Here is a 17404-nt window from a genome sequence, read left to right on the forward strand (position 1 = left end):
CTGAGGCAGGACCAAGTAAACCTAGGCTATCCCTGAGAGGTATTTGTCCAACCCATTCTTAAAAACTTCCAGTAATGGGGGTTCCACAACCTCCCTTGCAGGTCTAGTCCAGAGCTTACCTACTTTTATAGTTAGAAATTTTTTCCTCATATCTGACCTAAAATGTCCCTTGCTGCAGAGTAGCCCATTGCTACGTTTAGTGGACATGGAGAAAAATTGATTACCATCCTCTTTATAACAGCCCATAGCATATTTGAAGATTATCAGGTCCCACATCAGTCTTCTTTTCTCAAAACCAAATATGCCCAGTTTTTTACTGTCATAGTCTCAGGATGCTTCAAGATCAACCTATCTGTTGTCTAGCAAGTTTTTATGCTAAGGTATCCCTATTTCTGTAATATATTTATTACTAAGGCCCTACTTTACTTCTGATATTGTAGAAATTGCGGATTCTACCATATTCAGATTCCACTGTTATTTTGACAGTGGGACCCCCACTGTGCAGCGGGGTTGACAGTGGGAGCCCTCGCTGTCAGCCTCGGGCGACCAACAGTGGAAAATCATGGACAAGTAATAATGGATTTTATAACTGCAAATAATAAGGTCCACTATTACTTTTCCACAATTTTCCATGACTTGTCCATAACTAAGATGTAATTTTTTGACAGTCATCCCACAATTCAAGTAGGGCCTTACTTATTACCATAAGATAATGTGAAAATGCCTATCTGTTGTGGAGGTAGACAAATCCCTTTTTCTGAAGTTAGAACAGTCAAACAGCTGGGTATCTGCTGATTTTAACATAGTATCGGACAACTTACTATGTTTCTGATTAAACTCAAAAAGGGAAGAGCATGTTTAAATCTTCCTTTGTGGTATTGGCTTATGCGGAAATAATATTTGTTCCTTATTTAATTCACTTTCTCAATTTATATTGCTATCTTTAGGGTTTTCCTTTCCCCCCGCCCCCGGCTTACCTAGGCAAATAAGGATTCTCCAGGTTCCCTCCCTTTGACTGGTAAGATTGTACACTCCAACTTCTTTGAAGAGAGTTAATATACAAAATGGATGGGTGTCATTTTTATTTGAACTTAGTAGTATAGTTCAATTGTGAACTATATTTGTGAAAAAAACAGGGAAAATTGACAACAATATGAATAATAAATATAGCTTATTAGTTTTTGGAAAAAAATAGAACTAGTCAATTATACTTGTGACAGTTCACTTTGAGAAATTTCTTCATTTCAAAGATGCTTTCCCTTGAGCCATTGGAGGAGAAGGTTCTGTCTTGAAGAGCAGTCTTTAACCAACTTACTACTAGTTTTCACCAGTCTCTAAATAGTTTTTAATATGACAGTTTATTTATAGATTACTAAACCTCAATCTTCATTTGCAAATATCAGTTTAATACACTTTCTAAACAATTTACTTGGTCTTGTTATGTACAAGACCAAAAATTGCTTTTAATGTTATTTATACATGGACGTGTGTACTCAGAAAGCATTGTTGCAAGTATACTCTGAATATTGTGGATAGTATTTTCAAAGCAGCCTCAAGGAGGCAGATGAACAACTCCCTGTATGTGCCTAACTCTCTTAAGCTCCTCCATAGATCCAGCCTTTTCCTATTATAAAACATGATATGAAAATTCTAAAGGATAAAAATCATCTGCTCTAGACTAAGAGTCCTGATTCTCCCTTGTTCTGGAGGACCACAGGCCTTTCTGAACTATAGAAATATACATGTGTGAAATCTTTTGTAATATCTGGACAATTGTAGACTAATGTACCTATTGTTTTTCCCTAACCCAAGATGATTAGTGGTTGTCATGTATCCTGCAGTATGAATTGCTATCCCCCCTTTTTTAAAAAAAATCCCTTATATTGGGGTAACATCTTTAACAACTGTAACTTTTCCTTGTAACAACATCATGCAATAACTGTACAATTAATAGACCCAGATCAGAGTAAACTGATTCATTCAGAGTATACATTTGATTTTTTTTAAACATCCCTCCCCCCGGCCATTCCCACTACATGGCAGAGTTATGGTTGGTTAGATATCCAAACTCTGTGTTTCCATATCTTAAAAGTAAAACCCGACATGTTAAACTTAAGGTTAACTCTGAATATCCTGGGTTTGTAATGCTTATTTTGGGCATAATTATGACATCCCTGTATTTTTAACCCTAAATTTCTTATACATACTTACAGCCTTAACTCAATAGTTTGACAACGGTTTAACAAATAATTTAAACACCAAGCCAGCTGTGTAACCTGGAACAATGCCCAAGAATTGATCTTGAAACTGTTTGGGGGATATAAGAGACTTTGTAACATGGGCTTGCTTAAGTTTAAAGTTTGGAGATGTTTAGCTAGAGGGTTTTGTTTGCGCTTATTAGCATATGTAGGAATAGGAATGGACTCATTAGTGAAACTTTGAGCCTGATCCTGCACTGCTTTCTTAGCAAAGATTCCTAATGGCCTGACAGTTTCTTTCTGCAAAACTGCAGATGATCATTTAACAACCAAAACCACAACTGGGCATTTACTCTTGTAAATGGGGTCATTCCATGTGCATACATGAGCTGCAGTTATCGAGAGCAGAGGGTGCAGCAGAAGAAAAACAATGGAGGCGCCTAAGCAGAGGTCCACTTCTCCCAGTGAACCACTCAGAAGTCATTAGGAGGAGCCCTTTTGTGGTAAGTTTATAGTGAGTGAATTTATTTTGCAGCTATATTCACATTGTTTACATTTGTCATCACTGAACTCATTTTTCTGTTTTTCTGTTTTCTACTGAATTTACTTTAACATTATTTTTCAGTTCCTCTTCATTCATCATCTTTATTGGTGGGGGAGAGGGGCTTGGCAAAGGATGTGATCAATTTAGGTTTTGTTTTGTTTCTCTTGCAGATACTGTATCATCTTCTAGGAATTACTTTGCTGTAAGAGAAGAGTAAGAAGAGGGAATTAATGATTTCCCTCCTCTCCCCTTCCCCCCAACTGGGCCTGAAAGATTATAAACTGAGGCAGGTAAGGTTACAATTCCTTGACTTGTATTCCTTTTTCATTTGATGTGAGGATTGTGCACTAGCTGTATTGTAAGAATGCTGTGTGGGCATATATGTATGAGGCAGAGTATTGATCATACAGATAAATAATACAGATCATAATTAGATAATGGGATTGTGAGTATGAAAGGTAAAAGTATTCAAGTAATATAGTATCTTTTTTTTCTCTCCTATAGATCTTGTATATGATGATGTCATCCAGTTTTACTTGCTAGTTTCCTCCGAGAAAATACAGGAAGATGGGAGACTCTGAAGAGGCTGTCTACACAAGGATTAAATTACACTTTGTCTTCCTTCTAAAGATACCTCCTTACATTGTAAACTGATCTAAAGTATATAGTAACATCCAAAATTACAAAAAGTTTGTTAAAATGAATGTATTTAACTCACACAGTGTGCTTTAAATATACATTTTTACTGAAAGTGTAAAAAGCTTTTGAATATTGATGTAAATACCATAAGCGCCCTCTGCAATGATTTCCCTTTAAAAAGTCAGATAATAATTAATAATTTGGAGGAGCTACACTGTGTGGGAAAAAGAAAAGGAGTACTTGTGGCACCTTAGAGACTAACCAATTTATTTGAGCATGAGCTTTCGTGAGCTACAGCTCACTTCATCAGATGTTTACCGTGGAAACTGCAGCAGACTTTATATACACACAGAAATCATGAAACAATACCTCCTCCCACCCCACTGTCCTGCTGGTAATAGCTTATCTAAAGTGATCAACAGGTGGGCCATTTCCAGCACAAATCCAGGTTTTCTCACCCTCCACCCCCCCACACAAATTCACTCTCCTGCTGGTGCTAGCCCATCCAAAGTGACAACTCTTTACATAATCAAGTCGGGCTATTTCCTGCATAGATCAAGGTTTTCTCACATCCCCCCCACCCCCATACACACACAAACTCACTCTCCTGCTGGTAATAGCTCATCTAAACTGACCATTCTCCAGGTTTAAATCCAAGTTAAACCAGAACATCTGGGGGGGGGGTAGGAAAAAACAAGAGGAAACAGGCTACCTTGCATAATGACTTAGCCACTCCCAGTCTCTATTTAAGCCTAAATTAATAGTATCCAATTTGCAAATGAATTCCAATTCAGCAGTTTCTCGCTGGAGTCTGGATTTGAAGTTTTACCAGCAGGACAGTGGGGTGGGAGGAGGTATTGTTTCATGATTTCTGTGTGTATATAAAGTCTGCTGCAGTTTCCACGGTAAACATCTGATGAAGTGAGCTGTAGCTCACGAAAGCTCATGCTCAAATAAATTGGTTAGTCTCTAAGGTGCCACAAGTACTCCTTTTCTTTTTGCGAATACAGACTAACACGGCTGTTCCTCTGAAACTGTGTGGGAGACATGCATAAGCTAGAGCTAACTTCTGGTAGCAAACACACTGGCAATACAATTTTTTTAAAATAGAATTTTTCTACATATGTCCTTTTTATGATCTCTGAGTGACATATGGAAAAGCTAAAACATACAGATATAAATTTGTACATAGTTTTCTATTCCAAGGTCCATGAGAGACCACAGACTTAATTTTGATCTTGTTTATGTTTGTTTTACATCAATGAAATCCCACTAGTTAATAGTTACTCCTGTCTTACACGGATGGAAGTATGATGAGAATCAGGCCTTAGATCTACAGGGATCACTTCACCCACCACTAAAATGCAGCCTCCTGAAGAACAGCATATTGTGATATCAACTAATAGAAAATATGAAATGTATTTTGAAGGGAGTTTTCAACACACTGAGATGTTGGATTATGTACCTATTTCTGAAGAGAGTTTTGGTTCAAAGGAAACCAAGAATTGTAGATGTTCATGGGATATCGGTCAGTTTGAAAGACCAGGTAAAAGACTAGCTCTTTAAGAATGGAGGCCATGTAGTAAAGTATGTGGGCCCAGAAAATCTGTTGGATTCTATGGAGAGAGTCTATAGAGAGCTATAAATAACTAGAAAGCATTTAACCAAGAGGCAATGGAATGAGTAAAATAAGAGGCAAATTGTTGCGATATTATGTTAGCAAGGTTAGAGAGTTGGAAAGCTTCCAGCAGGTAACTTTTTATAGCTTCTAAATTTTGGTTCTTTCTTTACACAGTTTGTAATATTCTACCTTCCTAATAATATTGGAGCTTGATTTTTGCAATAAAGTAGTACTTAGAACTCTCATTGTTTTTTTTTTAAATGGGACTTCCCTAAATAGAATAGTTACAGTACAAAGCCTAGTGTTTAGAATAAAGTTTAAAATTTATTTTTCTCCACTGTTTGGGTTTTTTCTATTGGACAAATATTGATTTCCCCTCCCTTCCCCTAATGTTTTAAATTGAACTGAATTTAACATGTGGAGCTCATGTGTGTTTAGTTTCATCTTATATGGAGCCTTGTGCCAAAACATCTTTGTGCATTAACTTTACTAATTGGTGTCAGCACACCTCTGGGAATAAATGTTATTAGTTAACTGCTATTTCAGAGCCAAGGGCAACACAACTACTTGTTTTTTATAAGCGCTACTAAACAAGTGGCTGTTTTTTGTCAATAATGATGACATACAGTACATAAAATCTGAGGCCTTTCAAATATACAGTAGTAATCAATTTCAAGCAAAAAAAAAAGGTGGGGTTATACCCTCCGCTTGTGTAAACTGCTGTGTTTACACAGGTTGAGGATCTGGCCTGTAAGAATTGGTGGTGTGTATTTTAGAGACCAGTGAAGGAGATAAAACCCAGGCTCATGAGCTGAATTTAGGTGCAAATATGAGGGTCATAGGTCAACTGGCTCCAAGGCAGATGCTGTAAGTTGTACAAAGTATACCACTGTGCTGAAGATGATTATGACTGATCTTGTCCAAGACTATATAAAGCTGAGTAGCAGATGTGAAGTATGTGCAGAATAAAACATTCCAGGCAGTCATCAGACAAAGGACAGTATGTACTGGGCTACAGAGACTAAGCAAATTGACTAAATCAGATTGATAAGCCTCTTTATGTACAGTGTGATAGTTACAAGAAAAAAATAGAATACCCATTGTGAAGTGCCTAAAGAGAAAAGTGTCAGACTTCAACAAATGTTTAGGGAAATCTAAAAAAAATGAGATGAAGTATTAAGAAAAACTGATAGTTAAAGATGGGTGAAAGAGCTTTGAAAAGTTTGAATACCCCTGAAGGTAAAAGGTGGATAAGAATATGATACCAGTTATATGTTGATGTACGTGGGGTTCAAATTGAATGTGTGGGTAAATGTGGGAAAATGGGAGTTTCCCCTACTCCAGGTCTTTTCTTAATTTCAAAGCAGATAAATGTTTCTGCAAAGATGATAAGCATTGAAGTAGTTAATAATGTCAACATCTATTTTCTCATAACTAGGCATAAGAGTTAACGGGGATAGTTCAACTTGTTGGAGACAGTGGGCTAATTAATCTCTGGAGGCTTGGCATCAAGCAGTGCAATGAGAATGTAGAGTGAATTCCACAGCAGTAATATTAGTACTGGTATTCCATTTAATGATTTCAAAAAGCTTTACAGATAACTAAACGCTGCAATATTTTTAGATTGTAAACTCTTCAGAGCAGAGATTGTGCCTTTTGGAAAGCACTTTCCAAACTGTGGAATCTATCAGATATAATTTATTAATATTTGAGAGAGGTATGTATGGATATCTATATGATACAGATGTGTAAATCAAGGTAGAGAGAAGTTATATAATGAGCTCAAGGCCAAAGTGGCCTTGAACAGCCAGCATGGATTCACCAAGGTGGCCAGGAACCACCAAAGTGGCCAGGAACAGCCAGCATGGATTCACCAAGGGAAGGTCATGCCTGACTAATCTAATCGCCTTTTATGATGAGATTACTGGTTCTGTGGATGAAGGGAAAGCAGTGGATGTATTGTTTCTTGACTTTAGCAAAGCTTTTGACACGGTCTCCCACAGTATTCTTGTCAGCAAGTTAAGGAAGTATGGGCTGTATGAATGCACTACAAGGTGGGTAGAAAGCTGGCTAGATTGTCGGGCTCAACGGGTAGTGATCAATGGCTCCATATCTAGTTGGCAGCCAGTATCAAGTGGAGTACCCCAGGGGTCGGTCCTGGGGCCAGTTTTGTTCAATATCTTCATAAATGATCTGGAGGATGGTGTGGATTGCACTCTCAGCAAATTTGCGGATGATACTAAACTGGGAGGAGTGGTAGATACGCTGGAGGGGAGGGATAGGATACAGAAAGACCTAGACAAATTGGAGGATTGGGCCAAAAGAAATCTGATGAGGTTCAATAAGGATAAGTGCAGGGTCCTGCACTTGGGACGGAAGAACCCAATGCACAGCTACAGACTAGGGACCGAATGGCTAGGCAGCAGTTCTGCGGAAAAGGACCTAGGGGTGACAGTGGACGAGAAGCTGGATATGAGTCAGCAGTGTGCCCTTGTTGCCAAGAAGGCCAATGGCATTTTGGGATGTATAAGTAGGGGCATAGCGAGCAGATCGAGGGACGTGATCGTTCCCCTCTATTCGACATTGGTGAGGCCTCATCTGGAGTACTGTGTCCAGTTTTGGGCCCCACACTTCAAGAAGGATGTGGATAAATTGGAGAGAGTCCAGCGAAGGGCAACAAAAATGATTAGGGGACTGGAACACATGAGTTATGAGGAGAGGCTGAGGGAGCTGGGATTGTTTAGCCTGCAGAAGAGAAGAATGAGGGGGGATTTGATAGCTGCTTTCAACTACCTGAAAGGGGGTTCCAAAGAGGATGGCTCTAGACTGTTCTCAATGGTAGCAGATGACAGAACGAGGAGTAATGGTCTCAAGTTGCAGTGGGGGAGGTTTAGATTGGATATTAGGAAAAACTTTTTCACTAAGAGGGTGGTGAAACACTGGAATGCGTTACCTAGGGAGGTGGTAGAATCTCCTTCCTTAGAGGTTTTTAAGGTCAGGCTTGACAAAGCCCTGGCTGGGATGATTTAACTGGGAATTGGTCCTGCTTTGAGCAGGGGGTTGGACTAGATGGCCTTCTGGGGTCCCTTCCAACCCTGATATTCTATGATTCTATGAAAGTAACAACAAGTCACGGTGGCAGAGTGGGGGAAAAAAAACTTAGGAACTGTGATTCCCAATCCCCTCTTCTGATTTCTATACCACATTGGATAAAATGAATAAACCCTATGCCTCTCTACACTTCTTTAGAAATCCTGTTGTTATGCAAAGTTTTTATTGAGTACATAGAATTTTTGAGTGCTGCTAATTTATTAAGTGCTTCGAAAACTGACAGACTTGCCATTTTTTTGAGAATGTTTTTTCTTGTTACAGCTAGGAAGTCTTCAGCAGATTGTGTTTTCCACAGATAATGGCTCTTATTAAATCAAACTCCACAAATGCAATCTCCATGGTAACATGTAGTTTCCTGTGCCAAGGTCTGCTTTTGTAAGTCAGACTTATCAGCCCACAGGTAGTTTCACTGCTGTATGAAAATGGAGTCTTTGTCTCGTAATGAGAAGGAAGAAATAAGATCGGCAATTGTGTTTGCAGTTCACTTATGACGCCATGTGTTGTATGTGTTTCCATCTTTTTTGCATGGTAGATATTATATGTGTCTGGTTGATAGCAAAAAGTACTTTGAAGAGGTTTTTTAAATTAATGTTTGTAGCATGTAGCACAGGAGTCAGTAAGAGACATGGGCTTGAAAAGCTGCTTGTAGATTGTACCTTCTAGAAACATTGTTGATCACATATTGTGATTGCTAGCTATACTCGAGAGGTTGAAGAGTATATTATCCCATAAGTGCACAGATTATATTAATCTTCTATTTACATGTAACTAGCAAAAATTACCTGCACACAAATGACAGGGCAGAATATAATCACTTAGGATATGTCCACAATACAGTAAAACACTTGTGGCTGGCCTGTGTCAACTGATTTGGGGTTGAGGGGCTCAGCCTGCAGGGCTATAAAATTGCAGTGTAAATATCTGGGCTCAGACAGGAGCCTGGACTATGGGACCCATGAGTTCCTTCCATATGTGTTTGCAGCATTGGGGCCTAAGTATTCAAATCTTAGAGGGGGCAAGGCAACGTGGCAAGACTACTGAGTGATATTCACATATTTGGAGATAGGCTAACCAATGTTGTGTCATAATTTGTCATTCCCAAAGCAATCTATCTTGATTTACTGATGTGTATTACCTGGAAAGGGAAATTATCTTAATCTGGGTTGGAAGGGTGATCTAATGTACAATACAAATTGAAACATGAGACTGAACTGCCAAAACCCATATACCCAGTGATGAGCTGCCAAAATCTTAACAACCGGTTCCCTATAAAAAGTTCTGATTTAAGGCATGTGCCACAGTATGTATTTTTTGTACCACTAGGGTTACCATACCTCCGTATTTTCCCGGGAGAAATTTTTAAAATTTAAAAATTCCTCCCGGACAGCGATTTAAGAACCAAAAAGCCTGACCTGTCTGGGAAAATATGGGTGCATGTTAACCCTACCTAAAGTTCTTTTTTAAAAAGATGGGCCTGAACTAGAAATGAGCTCCGTTTCATGTGTGGGTCCCTGCCACTCCCTGGGGGTGTGCTAGGGTGACCAGATGTCCTGATTTTATAGGGACAGTCCCGATTTTGGGGTCTTTTTCTTATATAGGCTCCTCTTACCCCCCACCCCCGTCCTGATTTTTCACACTTGCTGTCTGGTCACCCTATGGTGTGCACATGTGTGGGTCCCAGCTGCTCCCTGCTCCCCTCATTGAAGCAGGTGTTCAGGGTTACTGCCCTGGGAACTGCAGGGCACCAGTGGACGTGGGGCCAGCTGGAGACAGAGGCGTGGGGCAGGGCTAGCTGGAGGCAGGGGATGCGGGGCTGGCTGCGGGCAGGGCAGGGGATGCAGGGCTGGCTGTAGGCAGGGCAGGGGCTGACTAGATGTAGGGGCTGGCTGCAGGCGGGGCAGAGGCAGGGGCTGACTTAATGTGACATTAGAATGAATTTGATTTCAGAGCTGTTAGGGACAGTTATTGAGGGGCCCCTTGAAGAGGAACTGTACTGTGACCTAAGGGAGATAGTTGGGTTGGAAAATGGCTTTAATTTTGTATGTGGTTGTACTGCACAGTCCTGGTAAAAGTCCCTCTGCTGGCTGCAGACAGGGCAGGGGGTGCGTGTGGCAGGGGTTGGCTGGAGACAGGGCAGGGGGTCTGGCAGGGGCTGGCTGCGGGCAGGGCAGGTGGTGCGGCAGGGGCTGGCTGCGGGCAGGGCAGAGGGTGCAGGGGTGGCTGGAGACGGGCTGGCTGTGGGCAGGGTGCCGGGGACCCACCAGGCAGCAGCGGGAGCCCCAGGGCCAGGGGACGGGGGAGCAGCAGCAGCAGCAACAGGGCTCCTGCCCAGGGCCAGGCGGCAGCCCACATGGCTCCCGCAGCACAGTGCCCCCCGGCGGCCGGAGGAGGAATTACATCGCTTCACGGCCGGAGCCCATCAAAGCCTCAGCGCCCCCTGCAGGGAAGCAGGTTAACAATCGGTTCTAAAACTGCTTCAAAATTTAACAACCGGTTCGTGCGAACCGGCTCCAGCTCACCACTACATATACCAAAACCCATCTATGCTCTTGGATATATGCCAAGATTGAGCTGACAGGCAGAAAGAGAAATCTGAGAGAGGAAGACACCTTTTGTTTTCATCAGGAAACAGGTAAAATTTCAATATTGTTTTTAAATGAAGCTTAGTGTCAGCATTAGTATTTGGCAACACACATTATTTTGGCTTTTATTTTGTTTTCTATTTCTGTAAAACTTTTCTTTTAATGTGATATTAGCATGACTTTGATTTCAGAACTGTTAGGGACAGTTATTGAGGGGCCCCTTGAAGAGGAACTGTGACCTCAGGGAGGTAGTTGGGTTGGAAAATGGCTTTAATTTTGTATGTGGTTGTAATGCACAGTTCTGGTAAAATTCCCTCTGCTGGACATGCACCAGGCTGCTGTGTTGGTTCTCAGTCTGCTGGAGTTGTGTGCTTGAAGCTTCCATGGATCTGAGAAGACTACCGCACAGTCTTTCTCTTTGGCCTCTCTGGCGCATTTCATGGGCACCAGCACTCTTACCCCTTCACAGAAGTGGGTCTGCATGGCCCAAATGCTCTAGGATCAGCACTGCCCCCCTACTTCTTAATAGCTGAAGTCCACAATTCTCTCTTCTGGGATACTTGATAGATGAGGCAGACAGACCCACAGATAGGTTTTTAAAAGGATTATAAACACAATTTACTCCTTATTTACATAGCACAGAAGATTTACAGAGCTAGACAAAAATAATAAATACACCTATACTAATTTCCCTGCCTCAGTTTTCTCACTACTCTGGAGCATGCTTGGGCTTAGTTCTGAGTCCTCTGGATTGTCCAGGGTGCTCTCCCTGCAGCTCATGGCTTCTTCTCTGAAACATGGAGTGTCTGTCTCTTTGCTTTCTTTGACCTGGGCTGGTCCTACTGTTAAACAGGACCCCTCTGCTACAAAAGCCCCTCTGTTCCCCCTCCTGTCCACAGATTCCTCTTTCTCTTACTTTGTGAGTCCCTTAAGTTTATAAGTCCGACCACTAAAATCTGGTTTCTTGGTACAGCTGCTGACGAAAGTCCACTCTTCAAATTCCAATCTCCTGCAGAGAAGTTAGAGCAAACTGGCTCCCCACCACCTTCAGCCATCTTACTGTTCTGTTGGGGGGCCAGTTCTATTCATTAGTTAACAGCCCTAAACAACTGTCTCTAAGATAGGTTTGTAGGCTCCATGCCCCTATGTTACCATCCCTTGGAATTTTGATCCAACGTGGAGGTAAAATGACAATAGAAAAGGCAACAAGTCTCACATTCAAATGTAGTTTGTGGTCTGACACAGTTTTCAATAGCAAAAAGAGTTAGAAAATGTCAAATACAGATTCCCCAAATTGTCACATTGATATATGCATGAATTTACTGTGCTCATCACTATGATATGAAAGTGCCTTGGCATGGATATATGGCAATCTGTGACCTCATTCCCCAAACAATAGCATGGAAGGGCTGGCATGGGATGAAGGGGGAGGAGGGGGAGCTGCATTACTGTTGCTACAGATGTGTAACTTTGACTGACTTGACTTCTGCAAAGTTGTAATTTCAACCTTACTGTTACTTTGTAGTTTGCATTTAATCAATAACAAGGGGTCAAAATCTAAGGTTATCAGGCTTTCTGACTGTATGGCACTAACTCTACTTTTTTAAAAAAAGTTCTACATAAAATATTATGTCGCTAAGTTGCAGTAAGAAGTTACTGGCTTGCAATTCTTTGCAGTAAATGGTGTTCCTGCTAGTTGCAGTCATCTTGACATCTTTATGATTTGATATTTGATGGCCAGAATCGTTGAAATTTTACCCTATTTAAGATGATGTACTGTAAAAGTTATTGAAAAATCTGCCTGCAGAACCAACAGTTTATTCCTACATTGTCTGGATCTGATAAAACTAATCACACATTTCACATATCACATTGCTGAAAATCTTCTCTACTTTGTTGCCAAATATTTTGAATACTTGGAAGTTAAAAAACTTTATGCATAAAATGTAATAGAAACAATTAATTTACTTGTGTAAATTGGGCTCCTGAAATAATTTCTAAAATGATTTTAACAATAGTTAAACAATTTTACAGTGGGCTTAGGCCATGTGTACACTAACAAGCTTACAGCGGCACAGCTATACCACTTGCTGTAAGGTCGCTTGTGTAGCCACTCTATGCGGATGGGAGAGAGCTCTCCCATCGACATAATTAAACCATCAGTTCAACAATAACTACGTTGTGATATGAATTCTTGAGCCACAAGTGTTGGCAGTCTCTCTTTATGGTCTGATTCTGGTCTCTCACAGGCTTTACACAGGTGTGACCTCATTGATTTCAGTTCCTCTCTCTCAGTAGTGAGAGAAATTCAGTCATTTAGACACCATTGCTGATTTTAAGTAGTCAACATGTGTGGTGAATAACAATATATGGTATAATAATGTGTAGGCTGCACTCACAACCACATACTTGCTATACGGATGTGCCTCATGGATAAGGAAAAATATTTTAAACAAAAATGTTGATTGGAAACATCATGAAAATGATTTCAAGAGCTTATCTCAAATATTTCTTACCATCGTCAAAACTGTAATATGGATGAGGACATAGTGCCATTTATGTATCATGAGGACAATCCGCTATAGTCGGATACTCTTTCATGGGCTGGTAACAATGGAAGCAGAAGACTGAGAAAGGGAAATTGCTGGTCAGCTGAATTCAGGTTACCACAGCAAAATCCTGTTCTGTTTCCCAGGCAATGGAGATAGATAGCGACTGCTAAGTGGATTTGTTTCTTTTAATTTTAAAACACATTTTTTCTTTTAGTGAGTTGATGTATGAACTTTACTCTAAACAAAACATTGATAGACTTAATCATAGGATAAAATATTTAATCGAATATTAAATAGTATGTGTGGGTTGGTTATTGTGATTCAGGTACAGTAAAACCTGAGGATCTGGTTGATTTTATATTGTAGTTCTTTTCTGCAATTTCAAAACTATTTTAGAGTATTATGGGTTTAAAATGTGCTTTTATAATGATGCATTAATGTTATTCTGGGGAAAAGGATACTTAGAAAGGAGTGAAGTGCATGTTTGATATTGAAATCTTTTGAAAAACAAACCCTTGAAAGAGAGAGAGTTGTACCTCAGCTGTGATATCTGGAGAGGTTGTGACATTCCAAGTAAAGAGGTTAGAGGTCCTAGATACCTATGGTATGATAGTTTTTTCCTCCCATAGTAGATATTTTGCCATGACCTTACAGGTAAATAGTGCTTTTTATCCAAAAGTAACCTTTTTACTGATGTGTAATCTATACAAGGATTAAATGTTGTCTCTTAAAATCATTTTCAGTTACACCTCTAAATCAAAATTATATCCCTAATGAAATTAATACATCATACACATTAATATTCTTTGGTTAGTTTGTATCATTAAAATAAATTCAGTGTATATAAGGATTGTCTTCAGATAATATAGGTTCCTGTGTGTTGATCTGGCCTAACTCACTTACACTTATTTTCAACTACTTGGAAGTAAAGCAGAAGGGTGGAATGGATCTAAATATTAGGTAGGTGCAGTAGATAAATTTTGGCTGGTTTTGGGTTACAAATCTGTCTAATGCCCAATGCACTGTGAGGTTGGGTTTGCTTATAGTCGCATGTTTTTGAATGTGGTTGTGGTGTTTTCCCAAATTAATGCTAGGTTCCCGTTCCCTTTGAATAAAATTTCTCTTTTGTTATATACAGTCTCAGTGCTTGTGAGAGCAGAAGTATCACCTTTTAGAGGCATCCAGGGGTGGTGGCAAGTTTTTCCAGATTACTGGGAGGGGGCTCGAGCCAGTTCTGTTCTGTTCTGTTTTGTTTTGTTAAGAGGAAGTCCCTAGATATTGAACCTGGTCCTTGTTGCTGCCAACTCCACCTGGTAGAAGGGTTACGTTGTGGTGGTGATGGTAGAACCCTCAGTCAGGCATCCAAGACCTCATTGCGTGCAGGCAATTATCAAACAGATGTTCTGAGCTCAGAGGGTTTATAATCGAAGATTACTTGTGTGCTGTGTGCTAGGGGTGTAACTTCCCCTCCTCATGTATAAGTGATTTTGCTAGCTCAATGAGAGCTAGTGCCAGGATGAGTAGTTGTGTAGCTGCGGTAGCACAAGTAGCACCAGTGGAAGCATGGCTGACCCATGCTGACTACATACCCAAAGGGTTCAGATGGTTTTGTACTCGGCACAGCTTAACCATGCTGTCTCTGCTGCTACCCATGCTACCATAGCTACGCTGCTATTTATACATGTGCTAACTCAATGAGTGCGTGCACACAAGCAGGGCACACATAGCCTAAATATAAGGAGAAACAATAGGTGGATACCAGGAAAAGATAACTGATATGATTATGAACAGCATGAGAAGCAGTGGTCGTAGAACACCAAATTCTTAACCAATGTCATCACAGTAGAATAAAGGTGGTCCAGTAGTAAGGGCTCTTGGGAGACCTGGGTTTAATTCCCTGCTCCTCCACAGACTCTGTGTGACCATAGGCAAGCCACTTAGTCTCTCTAGCCCAGATCCACAAAAGGACGTAGGCACCTAACTCCCACTTTAGTCACTGAAGTACAAAATTTAGGTGCCACTGAGATCCTTAAAACGCCAGCTAAGATGCTGCCTAATACTGGAGGCATCTAAAGTCCCTCAGCACCTAGATTTTCACTGTTAAAATCCCTGAGGCCCCTAAGTTTCTGCCTCTAGGGTGGCATTCACCCAGGGTGTGGGAGCCGATTCAATTCCTGCCTCAGCCTAATGAGGAGAAGGGATTTGAATGTCGGTTTCTCACCTCTCAGGTGAGTGCCCTACTCACTGAACTATGGGATATTCTGAGATGCATGTCTCAGTTTTTCTTGTTGAAGGTGTTCACTGTGTATAAATAATTAAATATGCATTAGGCCATTGGGAGAGTGTTACTCCTCAGTCCAGAGGTTAGGGCACTCACCTGGGAGATGGGAGATGCTCTTCTCATCATAAAAGGGAATCAAACTGGGGTCTCCCACATCCTGGGTGAGTGTCCTCATCACTGGACTAAAAGTTGCAAGGAAAGCTGCCGTCACTGCTGCCACCTCCTACTTTTTTGTGTGGAGTTAGGCATGGGCTATTGTCTGTCTTGCAAGAAATTACTTTGTCACCTGACTCCAGGAGAGGGTTCATGGCTGTGGATCCCATGTGGAGATAGTCATTTCCCTCCAGTCTAGAATTAAATACTTAACTGCCTGAGAGGGGCAGGGCTTAGCCTTCTGTCCCCTTAACTGCAATTGGCTAGCATAAGTGGCTCCTGATCTAGTATGCTGGCTTTTGTAGATCCCTATGCACTGTTTAGGGAGCCTAGGTGCCTGATCCAGGGTTTGTGGAGTCTACTGGGTGGCTAGGCACCTAAAAGTGAGGTGTTGTAACCCCTAAGTCCCTTGGTGGATTTGGGTCTCTGTGCCTCAGATTCCTATCTGTAAAATGGGTGTTGTTGTACCTCCAAGATAAATGCATTAAACATTGTGAGGCACTCAGAGACTATGGTTTTACCGGCTGTATAAGTATCTAACACAGATAGCAGAAGAGAGTTTCGAGAAGATCTTAATGACAACATGGTGGCGCTGTGGATGTTTACAGGGAGATTCTTGTGAACAAACAGATGATTATCAAAAAAATTTGGTAAATGGACAATCAAGACAGGCACTACATGTGCAGAGCAGAGGAAGGCACTGATGTCTCAATAGAAATCACACACAGAGAAGATGTAGAGGTAGAAATTTGTCTTTTTTTGGTCATGGTTTCTTGTAACATCAAAGAGATAAAAAGTAGTCTATAACTGATCTAATTATATTATTTTCACTTCTACACAGTGTTTAACTGGGAGAAAAGGAAGGGTGGCTTGGGCATCCCTATGCCCCACTGATCCCTCGCTGCTGGAATGGACCTTTCGGGCCATCAACAGGTGTCACAATTAAGAGCTGCTCTAATGTACAGCAGTATGCCCCACAATCAGGGAGTAGTAAGAGTAGCCTAACTTAAAACTCTACTGCATCCCCCTCCCCAGCCTCCTTTCCTGAGCACTCTTCTGCTGCTGCTCAGGAACATGGGCCACTATATTTTAGACTTTTAATGAGAACGTCCTGGCTGTTTTGACTAACATTTCCCAAACAATTCAATACTATCCGATGCCTGGCTTCTAATAAAATAGAATACAATTAATAATTTTCATTAAATATGCAACCTACTCAGTCCACACCTTGCATATAAATAGTTATTTGAAAATAAAAGGAATGATGCTAAAATATTAATGAAATCATTCTACTGTGGTTTAGATGATTGGTGTGCACTTGCTGAAAACCATTCTTTCATGTGTGTATCACAAAGCTGAAAGACATCATGCCTGAAGTATTTTGTTCATATCTTTAAGAATTCTCTTCAGTGGTCAAGCTGAAGTTCAGTAACTACAAAACTAGTCAGAGCAGTCTTGTCTGTTTCAACTTTTAAAATATTCAGAGCTATTTTAAGGGTGAAATTGGTAATGCTATCCAGTATCTCTCAAGCACATTGTGACAGCTTAATTAAGTAAATAAGGAGACAGACATTGGGTGATCCTGTTCTTGATGGTCCTTGATAAGCTGTTAATGGACAAAAATATTTTCCAGCAGAAGATTAGATTTCACCAGGACAAAGGGGCTTCTGCTTTGTCTTTCTTGAAATAGCAGCCTAAAGACAATATTAACTTTTCTTTTTGC

The 17404-nt window shown here is 40.7% G+C and overlaps 1 protein-coding gene and 1 long non-coding RNA gene across 11 annotated transcripts in view; both read left to right on the forward strand.

Moving 5' to 3' along the window:
- The window catches only part of ERC2 (ELKS/RAB6-interacting/CAST family member 2), an 830030-nt gene that overhangs the window by 188908 nt on the left and 623718 nt on the right, over positions 1-17404 (forward strand). The gene's annotated exons all lie outside the window — the stretch shown is intronic.
- LOC140915249 (uncharacterized) lies at positions 2618-3387 on the forward strand. Its single transcript, XR_012160112.1, has 3 exons — positions 2618-2701; positions 2913-3032; positions 3247-3387. It is a non-coding gene; the product is annotated as an uncharacterized lncRNA (long non-coding RNA).

This window comes from Lepidochelys kempii, chromosome 7, assembly GCF_965140265.1.
Source record: "Lepidochelys kempii isolate rLepKem1 chromosome 7, rLepKem1.hap2, whole genome shotgun sequence".
Lineage (NCBI taxonomy): Eukaryota > Metazoa > Chordata > Testudines > Cheloniidae > Lepidochelys > Lepidochelys kempii.